The sequence below is a fragment of the Poecilia reticulata genome, linkage group LG5, assembly GCF_000633615.1.
Source record: "Poecilia reticulata strain Guanapo linkage group LG5, Guppy_female_1.0+MT, whole genome shotgun sequence".
NCBI classification, from domain to species: domain Eukaryota; kingdom Metazoa; phylum Chordata; class Actinopteri; order Cyprinodontiformes; family Poeciliidae; genus Poecilia; species Poecilia reticulata.
In genome coordinates this window covers 11,612,902-11,627,099 of record NC_024335.1, presented here as the reverse complement: position 1 = coordinate 11,627,099, position 14,198 = coordinate 11,612,902, and the positions used below count along the sequence as shown (strand labels likewise).

At 35.8% G+C, this 14,198-nt stretch overlaps 1 protein-coding gene and 1 long non-coding RNA gene across 5 annotated transcripts in view; one reads left to right on the top strand and one right to left on the bottom strand.

Moving 5' to 3' along the window:
- The window catches only part of LOC103464721 (metabotropic glutamate receptor 4-like), a 177,370-nt gene that overhangs the window by 108,082 nt on the left and 55,090 nt on the right, over positions 1-14,198 (top strand). The gene's annotated exons all lie outside the window — the stretch shown is intronic.
- LOC103464720 (uncharacterized) overlaps positions 1-14,198 on the bottom strand; it is an 86,752-nt gene that overhangs the window by 51,413 nt on the left and 21,141 nt on the right. For all 3 annotated transcript variants that reach the window (XR_533698.2, XR_533697.2, XR_533696.2), the window contains exon 2: positions 2,938-3,088. This is a non-coding gene — a long non-coding RNA (uncharacterized LOC103464720). The remainder of the gene's footprint in view (positions 1-2,937; positions 3,089-14,198) is intronic.

The window sequence follows — 14,198 nt, the reverse complement described above, 5'->3', positions numbered from 1 at the left end:
GGTCCTCTACCAGTGGCCTGGAGCTTGAGGGTTCTGCGCAGTATCTTTGCTGTGCCTAGTAGCTACTGCACATTTCTGGACTGAGATGTCTGATGTTGTTTCTGGGATCTGTTTGAGACACTGCTCCAGTTTGGGGGTGACTGCCCCAAGAGCCCCGATGACCACAGGCACCACTGTGGTCTTCACCTTCCAGACCTTTTCCAGTTCCTCATTGATGTATAAAAACAATGATCTGTCCTCAGAAGCAATATTAACATCGAAAGACAAAGTCCTGTGTCACCAAAACAGTTAGCGGGAATATCCTTACATAATGTATGTTCAAGATCTAGGGACACAGGATGTTTATATGTTTAATTTCAAATAAAGCCTTTTGAAAACAACATAGATTCAGAAACAGAAAGCTCTTAATGTTTATCTGGGGTCCAATTCATTCACTCCTACTACTTCAGTATTTATGATTTTTATTTTTTTTTTGTGCAACCTTTCTGAAAGCAACTGTGTGGCCGGGCAAGAGTTGGCAGGAGAAGCACATCTTTGACTGCAGACAGCCCATCTCTGCAAAGATGTTCATTACTATGGAGCTTGCCCCAATAGACATCATTAATCAAGTTAATGAAACTCAATGTCGATAAGAGCCCTAACAAGATTCCCTCACAAACCAATGACCGTCCTGACATTAACATGAGAATCCTTGCTAATGGAGTAACTGCCACCCCTGTGTGACGCAAAGGATTACAAGCATTAGAAATGGAGTCGGCATGGAAAAGTGCACGCGGGAAATGCAAAACAAAGAAAAAGAAATCAGGGAGCATCAACAGTGATGAATTTCTCGAGGCTTGTTATTTGAAGATTCAGAAAACAGACAATAGAGAGAGTTAATGTTATTCCTGGTAACAGGAAAAAAAGAAAGAAGAAGAGCGAAATCATTATTATGTTGTATTTATCAGATCCTAATGAGTTAATTAAAAGTTGATTTTGTTCCATTGATTAGGTGTTGGGATTATGTATTTATTTGGATAATACAGCTGATGAAAATACCAGAATACTTTTTCTGATGCATGCTTGCATGTACTTCCCATCCCCCTCTGCCTGTCTAATGAGGACAGAAAAAGAAATTTCCCAAAACATGAGACATGCCTTTCACTGATGCAAGGGGGGAGTTAAGGACCATTTTAAAATTCAGATTAAAACATGCTTGAACCGTTGGTGTTTACACGAGCAAGCTTTTGTGTGAGGGTTAGACAGGGCATGTATTCATTATATTGCACTGATGAATATGACACTCATGGGAATGATGTGACAACACTTGAGCAAACCCAGAGTGTGCTTCTGCAGGCGAGGCTTTGGACATGCAGACATATTTTTTTGATTTGTTCTCAAATTTGATGTCCCAGAGAAACATGAAATATTAGAGTCTTCCTTCACTAAAAGCCAAACAGCCTGCAAGAAGATTCAATAAAAAAAAAAAACATTGAAAGCTCAGCGATTGGTTGAGAGAAAACCATTGCTCCACCCAGAGCAGCCCGGGAGGCTTTCGAACATCTGTACTCTAAATGACTGCAGTCACCAAGGGAAGAGATCACAGCACACTCAGCAATGTTCCTCTTTCTATCCATATGGTCTTTTTAATCTCGAGTTCACACCCTGTGCGGTGTGTCGGCCACTTATAGCGTTATTTATTATGTGACACCACAGAAACGACCCCTGAGTGCCTCAGATATGTCCTGTTAGAATTTGTTTAAACAGTTACTTGTCATTGCCTAATTGGGCAAAGCTAATAGTTGAATAATCATCCATCACCTGAAGAATTTTCTCTTAGTAGCTGTTCCCTCATTTTAGGGGCATGATGGTCATATATTGCTCTTAATGTAAAGTCAATTTCTCAAAGCAAACACTGCTGCTTGAACTGCTGCTTGAACTCTGATCTTCAGACATGCCCGACAGAAATGTGCCGTTCCCCAGCTCCGATTTTCACATGACATTGTTCTGCACCCGTGAATGCAGTGTGGTAAATTCACATAATGACATTTCCCACATGGGGCTTGTACTTTCTGATGTAAGTGTGAAATAATACATATTCAAACAGGGAAGATAATTGGGCAAATTATGTGCGTGAAGATCAAATCAAAAGTACAAAGAAATCCATGGCAATGGATTAGGTTGTGAGGGATGTTGTGTGGGCTGTTGCATTCAATCGTAGCCTGATGTTCTTATGTAAAACGGCACAAACTCACATCAAAATAAGGTTTCGAATATTAGTGCACTTTTTTCAGGTAATATTTGCAGAAGGTCTTTTTTTTAGAAAAGATAAGCTAAAAGTACAGGCAGTGGTGCATGAATAAGATATTAAATGATATTTAGATTGGTCTTTATTTAACTCTATTCTATGGAGGCTTTTTATTAGAAGTCATGAGAGAATATTATAAATGGGAGTGCTCATGCAACTAATCTGGATTACAATTCTCCCACTAATCCATACAACTTATTTACATTATTACATACCAACGTCACTTTTGTCCAAGGGATGAGATTTTCTCGGCTTCTGACATAGAGTTTCTAAATGGCTTAATTTATAATCGTCATTAGAGCAGATTTACATGTAGTATTATTCAGTATTATAAAGATTTGATCAAATAAAAACATCAGAGAATGCTTTCATTTTGAACTACTGTAGTGTGGCTCATGATGACTTGGGAAGAGTTCGCAGACGCACAATAGACGATATAAAAGAAGCACAAACCTTTTAAAAAACCTTCTCAAATGAACATATGAAAGAGCTTGTGTGTGGGATTGGATATATTACACGATTAGAAGCTCTAGACAAAATATCCTTAACTGACTTCATTTGAGGAGGATGGCAATTTAATTTTCTATTGATTGACGTGAACATTAAACTTTTTCAGAGATTTGTTTAAAATTAAGCAGAGTGATACATACCTCCTAGTTCCCTCTACTATCTTCTTGATAGGTTGTGTTTTAAGATATTATCATCTTTCTTCAACCTCCAGGGTTTGCTAGATGTCTCTCTGTGCAGTCTAGATTTGATAGGAACATCACCAACCTCACTCTAAGAATGGCACCAACCACCCTGCATATAAAAAAAAACAGCAGATCATGAGAAGAAGACAAAACCACAGTCTGTAACCCTGAAAAATTATATATTCACATCTTTATAATTGTCTTTAATTTCATAAAACAATAATTATTATATGTTTAGTGGATACCATTTTGGATGTTGTCAGACAGTTTCCATTCTTTCCTAAATTCACCAGTCTAGCAGAAACTGAGCTCAGCGTTTTAAAAATGTGGTTAATCACAGTTAATTCATGATTTAACAAGGGATGCAATTACCTTCCCTCAGCAGGACAGGTTGCTTAGGATAGCTTTCTTGCCTTAATAAACTACATCAACTGAAAACTGTTTTTTTTTTCTTACTTACACAGACTATTTTGGTCTGAAATAAAATTTTGTGTGGTAATCTAAAATATTTAAGTGTCACAAACAAAAAAAAAGAGGAGGAATTTGTGTGAACAAATACTCTTTTACTGCACTATCTATGTCCTCTAATGGAGTATGGAGGCAATTTTACTTCTGGCCAAGGACCCTGAAGTGCTTATGCTAAAGAAATGGCAGAACCACTCCTGTTTTATTGATGCATGGTGATCACAGCCATGAGGGGGCAAAAATAATGACTTTGGTAGCTAATGAGGCAACATTGGCATAAACCAACCAATGACTGTCAGGGACAGCCAATCTCCATGCACAGTATGCTGGAATAACCTTGATAGTGGAAACTGAATTTGATTTAGCAATGGAAAAAAGAGAAATCAGTGACGGTGTGTTTGGAGCAAAATTTCCATACAGTAATAGGCTACACAAGGACTTACAAATAGGTTTCCAATTGTCCAATTAGCCCTAATGAAATAAGCGGAATATTTGGACTGAGCTAAACATTGAGAGCTAACTGGAGGGAATGTCAGCAGATTTGTAGTTTTTCCAGACCAAATGTGTTTGATTTTCTGACATTGGCAGAAAGAGACACTTTAGCCATGAATGAATGTGCTTTGGGTTTCAAGTTTCAATCTATCAAGTTTATTTGATAGACTGAAACTTTCACATTGCACATTCCAGCAACAAGGCAGCTCAAAGTGCTTTACATCATAAAAACACAAAAATACAAAGTCAGAAATCTTCTTCAAGGAAATGATTAAAATAAAATAATCTGTTCATTGTCGTTTTTTTCTTGTTTGTGTAGCTGTTAGGGAGAGCAGAGTTACATAAATATATAAAACGACCTTTGACAGCTTTATAAAAATGGTAAACTGCCTATCAGTCATCAAAGACAAAGATACCATCATAAAACCTCTTTTGTCCAAATACATTAAGAGGGGACAATTTCAAGGGAGAGGAAAGAAAACATCTTTGTGTTGCCATTTTAAGTTATATCAAAATAATCCCTCTATTTTTGGCATATTTCAAATTCACTATAGAAGTCTAGATGTTTTCAGACTTCTCTACAAAACTGCAAATGAGGACGGCACTGGGTTGTTCTCAGGATTTGTTATTGAACTGTTATTGAAGACATTACACTGAAACCCTTATGAAGTTATAAGGGCCTAGGAGAGGGTTTTTAATTTAATTCTGAATAAGGAATAAAGCATGAGCGATTTGCCTGGCAGGAATCACAGGATGGGTTCTTGACACAGTGTCACTTTGACTCAGGGTGTGTCATTTCCATTAGAAATGACAACCAGCTTAACAGTCTGTTGAAAAACAGAAAGAGGTGGAGGGGAAAAGAGTGGGAGGGATGATATAAAATCAGATGTTAAGGTTGAAAAAAGTGAAACGTTTGCAGAATGCAAAATAAGAGTCGTTTAATTTGCCAGTGGGTAGGAAGATGCCACAAAGCTGAAATTTTGTCATTTCTTCTATTTTGAGCCAGATTAGAATGAAACTATTTGTCCTCTAAATGCAGTTCACTAATGGTAGAGCACTGTACGTAAGGATTTCCTTGGATTTTGTTCATCCTGTGTGATGAAACCTGGCTAGAAAGCAGTTGCTCTCTGGGAATCTTACTTCCCGTGTTTCCTAGTCAAAACATAAACCTAAACATCCACACACAGCTGATTTCCTCATGCTTGTATGCCTTGTCTCTAGTATTTTATTTGAATTATTTTAGCTAAACTTAGGTTATTGAAATAAAAAGCTCAATTGGCTGCTGAAACTTAGGTGTATGTTATTTTTCTCACTTTTGTGCATATTCTATCAGGCTGGTTTGGTGCCAGTTAATGCATAACTTAGTTATCAGAACTGCACTGGTGCTGGCTCAGAGTAATATTCTTTTATGGCTCATGACGTGGGTTTTAAGATCTGAAAGTAAGGTAAGTATTGCACTTTTTTCCCCTTTTTCTTATGCTGATAGTTCTGTGGAGAATAGTTGAAGTCAGTTGTGTTTCAGCCAGTTATTTGGGAGCTCATATGTTGGATCAGTGGCATTTTTGCATTAATAACATGAGGGCGAGTTCTTTCTTTTGTGCCCCCTTTCTGCAAATAACATGCTTATGGAAAAACAAGAACTTATAGATGTGTAACTTATTAAAATATCAAAAACTAAAAAGCTATTGTTCTGTTTGATACTTGTCATGGCAGAAAGCCATGTCGCCTATATCAAAATACACATCAAGATCCCTAAATTATTTTAACTAATATCTCTCACTGTTTTTTATTTTTATAACCTTACAAGTTAAGTTGTGCCACATGATTTTTGGCATTATCCTGATCAGCCCAAGTATTGACAAAATTAAGTCACACACTTATCCCTGTTGTATTGATCCAGTTTTCCACATTCTGCACACTTTGTGAATGGATTAAGCTACCAGACAAACAAGGAAAATGTGATGTTCCAACATCAGCAGGGGTGATCGATGGCAGAGTCAGAGCAGGTCCACAGTTTCAATGGCTGTGTTTACTGAGGCAATGCAAAGGGTCAACAGGGGCAACTGGGATAGTGGGGGAAAACTGGAATCAATAAAGCCACTATAATCATTTGCAAAGTTTATTAATGACGTTGCCTGAAGCTGGCAAAGAGAGTAACACTTGCATTTAGGCAAAAAAAGAAAACACAAACAAACACTAGCATTTATGGACCTTGCTTTCCATCAATCACTACAGTCTACATGGCTTTCAGCAATGGTCTGGCTACTTTCACTCACCACACATAAACACCTCCCTCAATCATGTAATGAATGGCATCAATTATACGGCCAAGCTGCCAAGATATACAAATGATGCAGAATGGCTCAAAGTCTAAGGGCTACCAAAAGTGACGATGCAAGTCTCAGTTTAATTCACTTTCTTTCACACGGCTCCGAGCTGCAGCTCAATAGAGTTTTCATGAATTTTAAAAGGTATTTCTTTCTGTTCATGACTGACAACAGCATCAGTCACACAGGATACAGCCATAAGGCAGCTAGCGTTTTCCACCAACAGGTGCAGCCTATGCTCATGGTATTCAAAAGATTTCCCTTTGGTAAAGAAGCTCTCCAACTCAGAGTCAGAGAACGTGTCATCTGCTCCCCAAGACAGCAGTGAAAAACACACAGTGCCTTTCAAGGCACTTGAATTGTTTCTGCAGGATGTGGCAGCTCTGAAGAATAACATTTCTCTTCAGTCAAATATTGTGGTTGTGCAGCACAAATGAACAAATCCATTTTTTCTGACTGCCAAGTAACACTCTTGAGTACTTGAAATGGATGAAGAGAAAGACGTAGTGGTCTGTTATGCTATGTGATAGTTGAGAGATTACTATCCGAGTTTGCTATTAACATGGAGACACAGAGATGAACAAAATGTGTCTGGACTGAGTGTAGTTCTTTTTACAAGCTATTGACCTGAAGACCAATGTGTACTTGTAATTTATTAGCAATAGAAGATAGCTTAAACCCATAGAAAAGAACATAAAGTAAGATTTAGACTCAAATAATGGGCATTGTGCATGAGTATACACCGACTCTTCTGCAGCATTGCTTCCCACTCTTCAGCCTTTAAAAAGATTAGACCCAAAGGTACAACACCATGGTCATGAGATTAGCATATTGGAACAGATCTTACATACTGACATACAATTTTAGTCCAGTTTGACATTGTCTCCTTCACTGAACAAACTAAACAGGTCAACATTGGTTATAGTCAAGAAAAACTAAAAAATCTAAAAATAAAATACATAATAGTGCTATCTTTTGTTTGTTGTCACTCTATATGGAAAAAAGGATTAAATAAATCTGCGTTCCAACGAGTATCCAAATCAGCAGTTACCACATCAACATAATAATCTAGAATCATTTATGTAACCAATCAGACTACATATTATACACACTGCATAACAGTTACAAAAAAAACATTAGAATAAAAAAATCTACAAATCTTTGATTCATGAATATTTCATAGTAGACAGATGTTCTTTAGATGAATCAAAGCCATGCTAGTCATTGTTTGTTCTTTTTTTTCTTCAAAGGTTCTTTACAAAAGAATCCATAGAAAATGAACAAGTGCACTCCACCAAAAAAAGTCTCCATAGATTTCCTTAGAAGACTTGAAATGCAGAGAAGAAACAAAAGTGTTTCATCTCCATCTGTTTCACACTGGCAGCCTGCACGGTAATGAACGCTAAGTTGTATCTAGAAAAAAAACTAAACAAACATGACTTGAATTTGGTTATTGTAAAGTTAAGTAATTTATGCAGTAATCAAACTGATTTAGAGTTTGATAAAATTAGCCAGCACTAAAACAAACACAGAAAATAAAGATAAAAGAACAAACATTTTTATTGCAAAATTGCAATAAATTTAATGTAAATAAAATAATTTTATCAGGCAACAGTAAGGTCAATTTGCGTCTTTCCAAATGTTTGAACATTTTCTGTTTCTCAAGGTCTCATCTAACAGGCTTCTTTAAACTACAGTATTGCTTATTCAGAAGTTACAATTAAGAAAAGGTGAGCGATGCAAGCCATATATACTCAGACCTTAATCTAGTGAGGAATGTCAATGGCTCTGCAGTTCTACACAGACTTCTGCAAATAAAAATTCATGCCCATAAGGAAAGAGAAATAAAGACGTGGAACAAGCTGGACTGCATTAAGAAACTATCTATCGATTTTAGATCAGGCTTGTGATAGGCCAGTGCACCAAGCAGCAAAGGGGACACTTCACTGGTACAGAGAAAATTTGTCTCAATGAAATAGACATCATAGTCTTTGTAATCATAGAAAGTTATTCAGTGAAAAATAATGCAGAGTTTGAACGAGGAAAGTTTCAACAAATGACATGGATAAATGTACAGCATGTGCAGAAATAACAATATAAAAAAGTGGTAGCTGAAATTTTTTGCCATTGCCCTTTTACTTCCTGTATTGGAATATCACTGGAATTCAATAGTAATTGAAGAATAAACTTGAATTAAAAAAACTGTATAAAAACAAAAAATGTTTATGAATTCACTGGACACAAAGAAGCATTCTCTGTAGGCGTGAGATTCACAAGTTGGTTTTCACAGTAATAGGATTGTTCCAGAGGTTCAGTCATCTTGAAGCCTTCAATCAAATATTACAACCAACACAAGAAGCACAAACTAATTATCCTCACCCAAATAGTTAAAACACAGAGAGGCCATGTTTCCCAGCACAACCACTCTGTTTTCTAGGCTTTCTAAATACCACTTTCTCAGCATGAAAAATTTAAAATATGCAAAACAGCTTTGGCTTGTAATTAAAAATGAAAAGGACGTCAGTGCATGAATAGTATAAACACTAAACAAATGACTCATTATAATGAACCGAAGGTCAGGCTTTGAAAGAGACAACTAATAAGACATTTGTTTGTGCACAACGTTGATGTTGACATTTTGTGCGACAAAAGAAACATGCTGAATCACGTATGTTGTTTTCCCAAAGAAAAACAAGAGGTTTTGTAAAAAATAAATAAATAAAAATAAATTATATTACTGTCGCTTTTGCATTTTTCTCATCTAGTTTCTTTGATAAGAAAAAATGTGTTTGGTGTAGCTGAGCACATAACAGGCTGTGTGAAAATATTTGTCTTTGGTATACACTGAACACAGAATCCCACAATCCAGCTTCAGGGGTTGTTCTGGTGAGCAATAACACACATTTCTGTAATGGTGTCACTCAAACAGAATTAGAATTTATATGGGCAATGGTTTATTTTGTACATGAAAAACACTAAGACTGATTGTAGACTGACACCAATAAAAAAATAAAAATAAAAATACTGAGGACATGTTCAGAATGATAACGACAAGAAAATGTTGTCATGTGAATTAAGTTGACAAGATGCTTTCAGTTTCACATAAAAGGGCGCAATGATGTCAGAATAGTATTGAAACAGCAGCCATAAAACCTTATGATGAGTTGCTGTTTTTCTTTGATTGGTGCTCAAACAATTCTCGGAAACCATCATAGCATTGTTCCTAAATGATTTTTCATATATATATATATATATATATATATATATATATATATATATATATATATATATATATATATATATATATATATATATATATTCACTAGTGTTGCTGTGGTTAAAATACTAGTAGTTGAAAAAGACAGATTGTACCTTTTCAAGATAACTTGTTTTTTTAAGTGTTTTAAAATCATTATGATTTGCAACTTTTTTCCCAAATCTTATTTCAGGGGGTGTAATGAAAAAGTTGAAGTGAAAAAAAAAGACAACTGTGTAAAGTTCTTGTCACTGGTACAGAGTTGATGAGAAGTAAGAAGCTAAAGTTGGAATAGATTCAACCACATTAAGACATGTTGGGTTTTATCCCTGTTCATATAAATTCTGGTCAAAAGTATGTGTAGCTCTTTCATACAAATGTAGTAAAACAATATCATCATCGCTTCACATCTCTATCTTCAAGATTTTTTTCCGAGATGTCAAGGTTTACTCATCACAATTAAAAATGATTGCTTTTGCTTCGCTAAAGGCTCGAAGGCTTATTTTTCTCCAGTGAAAATCTGATCAATCTAATTTCTTTAATAACTGCATTAAAAAACAGAACAACTAAGATGTAGAAGAGTCATATAGGATATGTGAGCTTTTAAAGGTGACATAGAAATACATATTCTACCTGTTCAATCTGCCGTTGTGTTCAAGAACTGTCCCTGCATTTTTAGCTTGTTGTGTGAGTTACCTGTTATTGATTGCCGCTAATAATAGGATCATTTTTATTTGCATGCTTTTTTCTGCTTCATCTTCTCATATAATATTGACTTTTTTATGTATTATTGTATTACTTATCTGAAAATTTTGAAATAAAGTATTGAAAAAAGAAAGTGGATTTCTGAAAATACAATCATGAAAAAGGTAAAAATGCATTCATCGAACAAATTGAACATACAAGCAGACAAACGGATGAAAGAACTAAAATCTGCATCACGTACAAGAAGCACTAAACCACACGGAAATTGATAACAGCAAAATCCTCTTCCACATAATCATCATTATTCCGATTATTTTGCTGGATTATTACCATATATTTCTCATCGGAAAACACAAACACACATCAAGACAAAATAAACAAAGAACATTTACAGAGTACTGTTTTCTATCAGTAATGCAGTTAAAATTACCCTTTTAATTAAGAATGCCTTGTTTCGCAGCTGAGCATTTGGCAATTTGCTAAGTTCACAGTTGTCTGTGCTCCAGGGCAAAGAAACACTCTACTCATGTTTCATGTTCTGCTACTCACAACAAATGACAGAGAAACCGACATGCACATAGACACACATGGATAGATCAGCTGTGGATCATCTAATGGTGAATATAGTCAGCAATACAGTCACATAATCAGTCTAGTGAAGTGTTATATTGTTGCACTTATCTTAAATCAAAATCATTGGTTTAACCTAATGGAAGTGATTTTGACCAGTTAATCAGTTTTGAACTCAGACTTGACTTAATTACACTGAACATTCCTTTCCGTCCCTAGTCTCCATTTTGTTGCTAGTTTAATCCCTGATTAGTAGGACAAACAGCAGCAATAATTGTTTGTCCTACTGAGTTTCTTCCAGGCACATTCAGTCATCTTACCAAGTGGTGGTTGTGAATGTAAATCCAAAACAAAGTATGAAAGTTGAATGACACTTTTGAAAAGAGGTTCACTTTGGAATGCAGTGATATGATCCCAATAAATCTTCTTGTTTGGTTTGCATGAAGTGGGGTTTTTGTTTTTTAAAATATGAACAACATGGCTAAAAGCAAATGTGCTTCTTGTTTCTATTGTGGAGTATTGTGTTGTTGATATTGTATCTGACATACATTTTGTTAAATTTGTCCTTGTGGCGTATGTTTCAAAGTGGAAGTTTTCTCTGAACTTGTATTGCACTTTAATCAACGTCACACACATTTTTATTTTATAAAAAACAAATAATGAAAACAGTAGTCTGTATCACTTTATGAATAAAATAAACCGAAACTTTACATTTTTTGTTGAAAAAGTTGAGTGCAATCAAGGATCAAATTGAAAAATCCCAAAGCAAATTTATGATTACAAGATGCAGTAATCTTCACAAAAAAATGTTTTAAAAATAACGTTAGAAACAACATGCTTTCTGCAGTCCAGAAATATGTTAGACAAGAATGATTAAAAAAAAAATAATTTGACTAAATATGTTTTATTAAGTTGAACTAATCCTACAGAGTGAATGAGATCTCTGATGAATGGAACATTCCTCCGAAATAGCTCATCCCCAGGGCTGGACGGCTCTCAATAGATGAACCAGGCAGCATAAACAACAAAATCGTGTAAACAACTCCCACACTTGACAGTTAGTCCTCTGCTCCTCCGTATTTTAAGATTTATGAATATGATGCAAATGTGTTCAATTTCTTTGTGCCGTTTCTGCCCAGACTCATGTTCATTCTTGATGAGCAAAACAGAAACGACAAATTACCAAAACAGTTTCCTTTACTTATTTCGCTTTGTGTGTCCAGCAGACAGGGCTTTAGCACAAAATGAATTCGGAAATTATATTTATGTTAAGTTCTTACTCGACTGTGTCCACTGGAGTCATTTTGTATAAATCAAACATACCACCCTCAACATGAAATCCTCTCATAAGCTGATGGGGAAACTGACACATCAATCAGTCAGTGGGAAAATGAAAGCAGCTGCTTCCACTGTAGTGTTTCATGGGCTTTTTAATTGGTGGGTAGGTGATAATGGAAATTGGACCGAGGACATTCATCCTCCGGTCAAAGCTCTCTTTAGGACAGAAGCAATCTAAGGCCCTGCGTCTCAAGGGCAGAAAGCAGACAACTTGAGACTAAGGAGGTTTTAAAAGAAGCGAGTGGGCATTTTATTTAGTCACTTTGAAAACACTTGTATTTCCCACATCAATTCTGAAATTGAATTTGTCTTTTACTGTTATGCAGAGATTTCTTTTCCTTCTGTGCTGGATTCACTTTGCACAAAAGAAACTTGAGCTTGATTCCTACCATCCAGTATAATGAACAGGAAAAACAAACTCTCTGTGTATTTATTTAAATGTCTAAAATTGTGAATCTGCAGCTCTTGCAACAGGGCCTCGCGCTTTAAGGATTAGATTCTCCTCTTTGAAAGCCTCAGTGCTCCTGAGCAATAAGTCCCTGTATTGATAGAATATGATGCTCAGCAACAGTGCAAGAATCCTCAAAAGCTGCTTTGAATTATTTCTCATGAGTGCTTTCCTGTATTGTTTAATCTCTCTCTATGAGGTACAAAAATCTATCACATACATTGAAGCACTTTATGCAAGCCAGCGGTCGATAAAACATCTAATTGTTCGTCTGTGCTAAAGAAAAACTAACCAGTTTAGCCAAATTTGTGAATGAGTCTTTTGTGATCCAACAGGGCAAATTTATGAAGTCTTGGCAGCCTGTGAAGACCCATTACCTAATCATTGTCGGGCTGTCACTTCCAGATGACCTCCTCTCCACAGAAACACAGAGAGAAGCATTAAAGTGAAATTTCAAAACAGTGTGGGGCTGCCTCCTCCATATGGTGCCTCAACTTTATTTTTCTTTTTAATTAACACCTTTTGAAGGTAAGCAGCAGCCTGCTTTTTGCAGAGGGCAGGACAAAAGGGTGGAAAAACCAGTCTCTGGAGGAGGTTGAGACTGTTCAGATAATCAGGGAGTTTGACAGAAAAAGAAAACGCTGTGAGGAATAAAGTAATTGTTCACATTGTGATGATTTTTATGAATATTTTTTTCCTTTATGTTCATGCAAACGGGGGGTCAAACTCAACAATAAGTAAAAGTTAAAACGTGTAATCCTTTACATTAGGCCCTTATAGAACTGACACTTAAGTCTTTAAACCTTAACTTCACTTTCTATATACTTAAGCCAAAACATATAGACTTTAACAGCATAAAAAATGTATAAATGTATTAATGACTGCTCTTTCCCTCTTAAAGAAAATCATTACACTACCAAGTGAGGTTCTTTGAAATTCAAAATGTCATTAAATATTTAATAAGCCGTTAAATACCCCTGAAATGAAATTAAATAAGAGATTTTGCTTACGCACAGAAAATAATAAAATCTTTGCTTGTAAATCAATGTAATTAAGAGTGCCTTGCAAAAGTTTTTGTGTCCTTGAACCCTTTCAGTTAGTCAACAAAAATGTTCTTGCCATAGATTTTTACTTATATTTAGCTTTGGACTCTGACCAGGACAGGTTACCATAGCAATACACTTTAATCCAAAAATAGTTCATTGCAAATTTGGTGTCATTGGAAAATCTGCCTCCTTTCATGTTTTTTTGCAACCTTTAAACAGTCTTTACATTCACACTTTTGTATTGCGAGAAGAAGGTGTCAAATCTCGTCGCTCACACAACGTGATGCTGTCACCATCATGCTTCACAATGGGAATTGATGTGCTTATAGTTATATGTAGCATTAGGTTTCCGTTTCAAAACCTAATGTTGCACATTGACCAAAGAAGTTCAAATTTGGTCTCATTTGACTGAAGCACCTTATTGGCAAAGTTTAATTTGTCCCCTGCATGACTTTTGGTCTTGCATAGACAACATAATTTGCAGCAAACTGCATGACCTTTGAACTATTTTAAGAAGTAGGTTTTGTCCTGCCACCTTTCTACAAAGCTCAGATGTGTGGAGAGCTCTACTA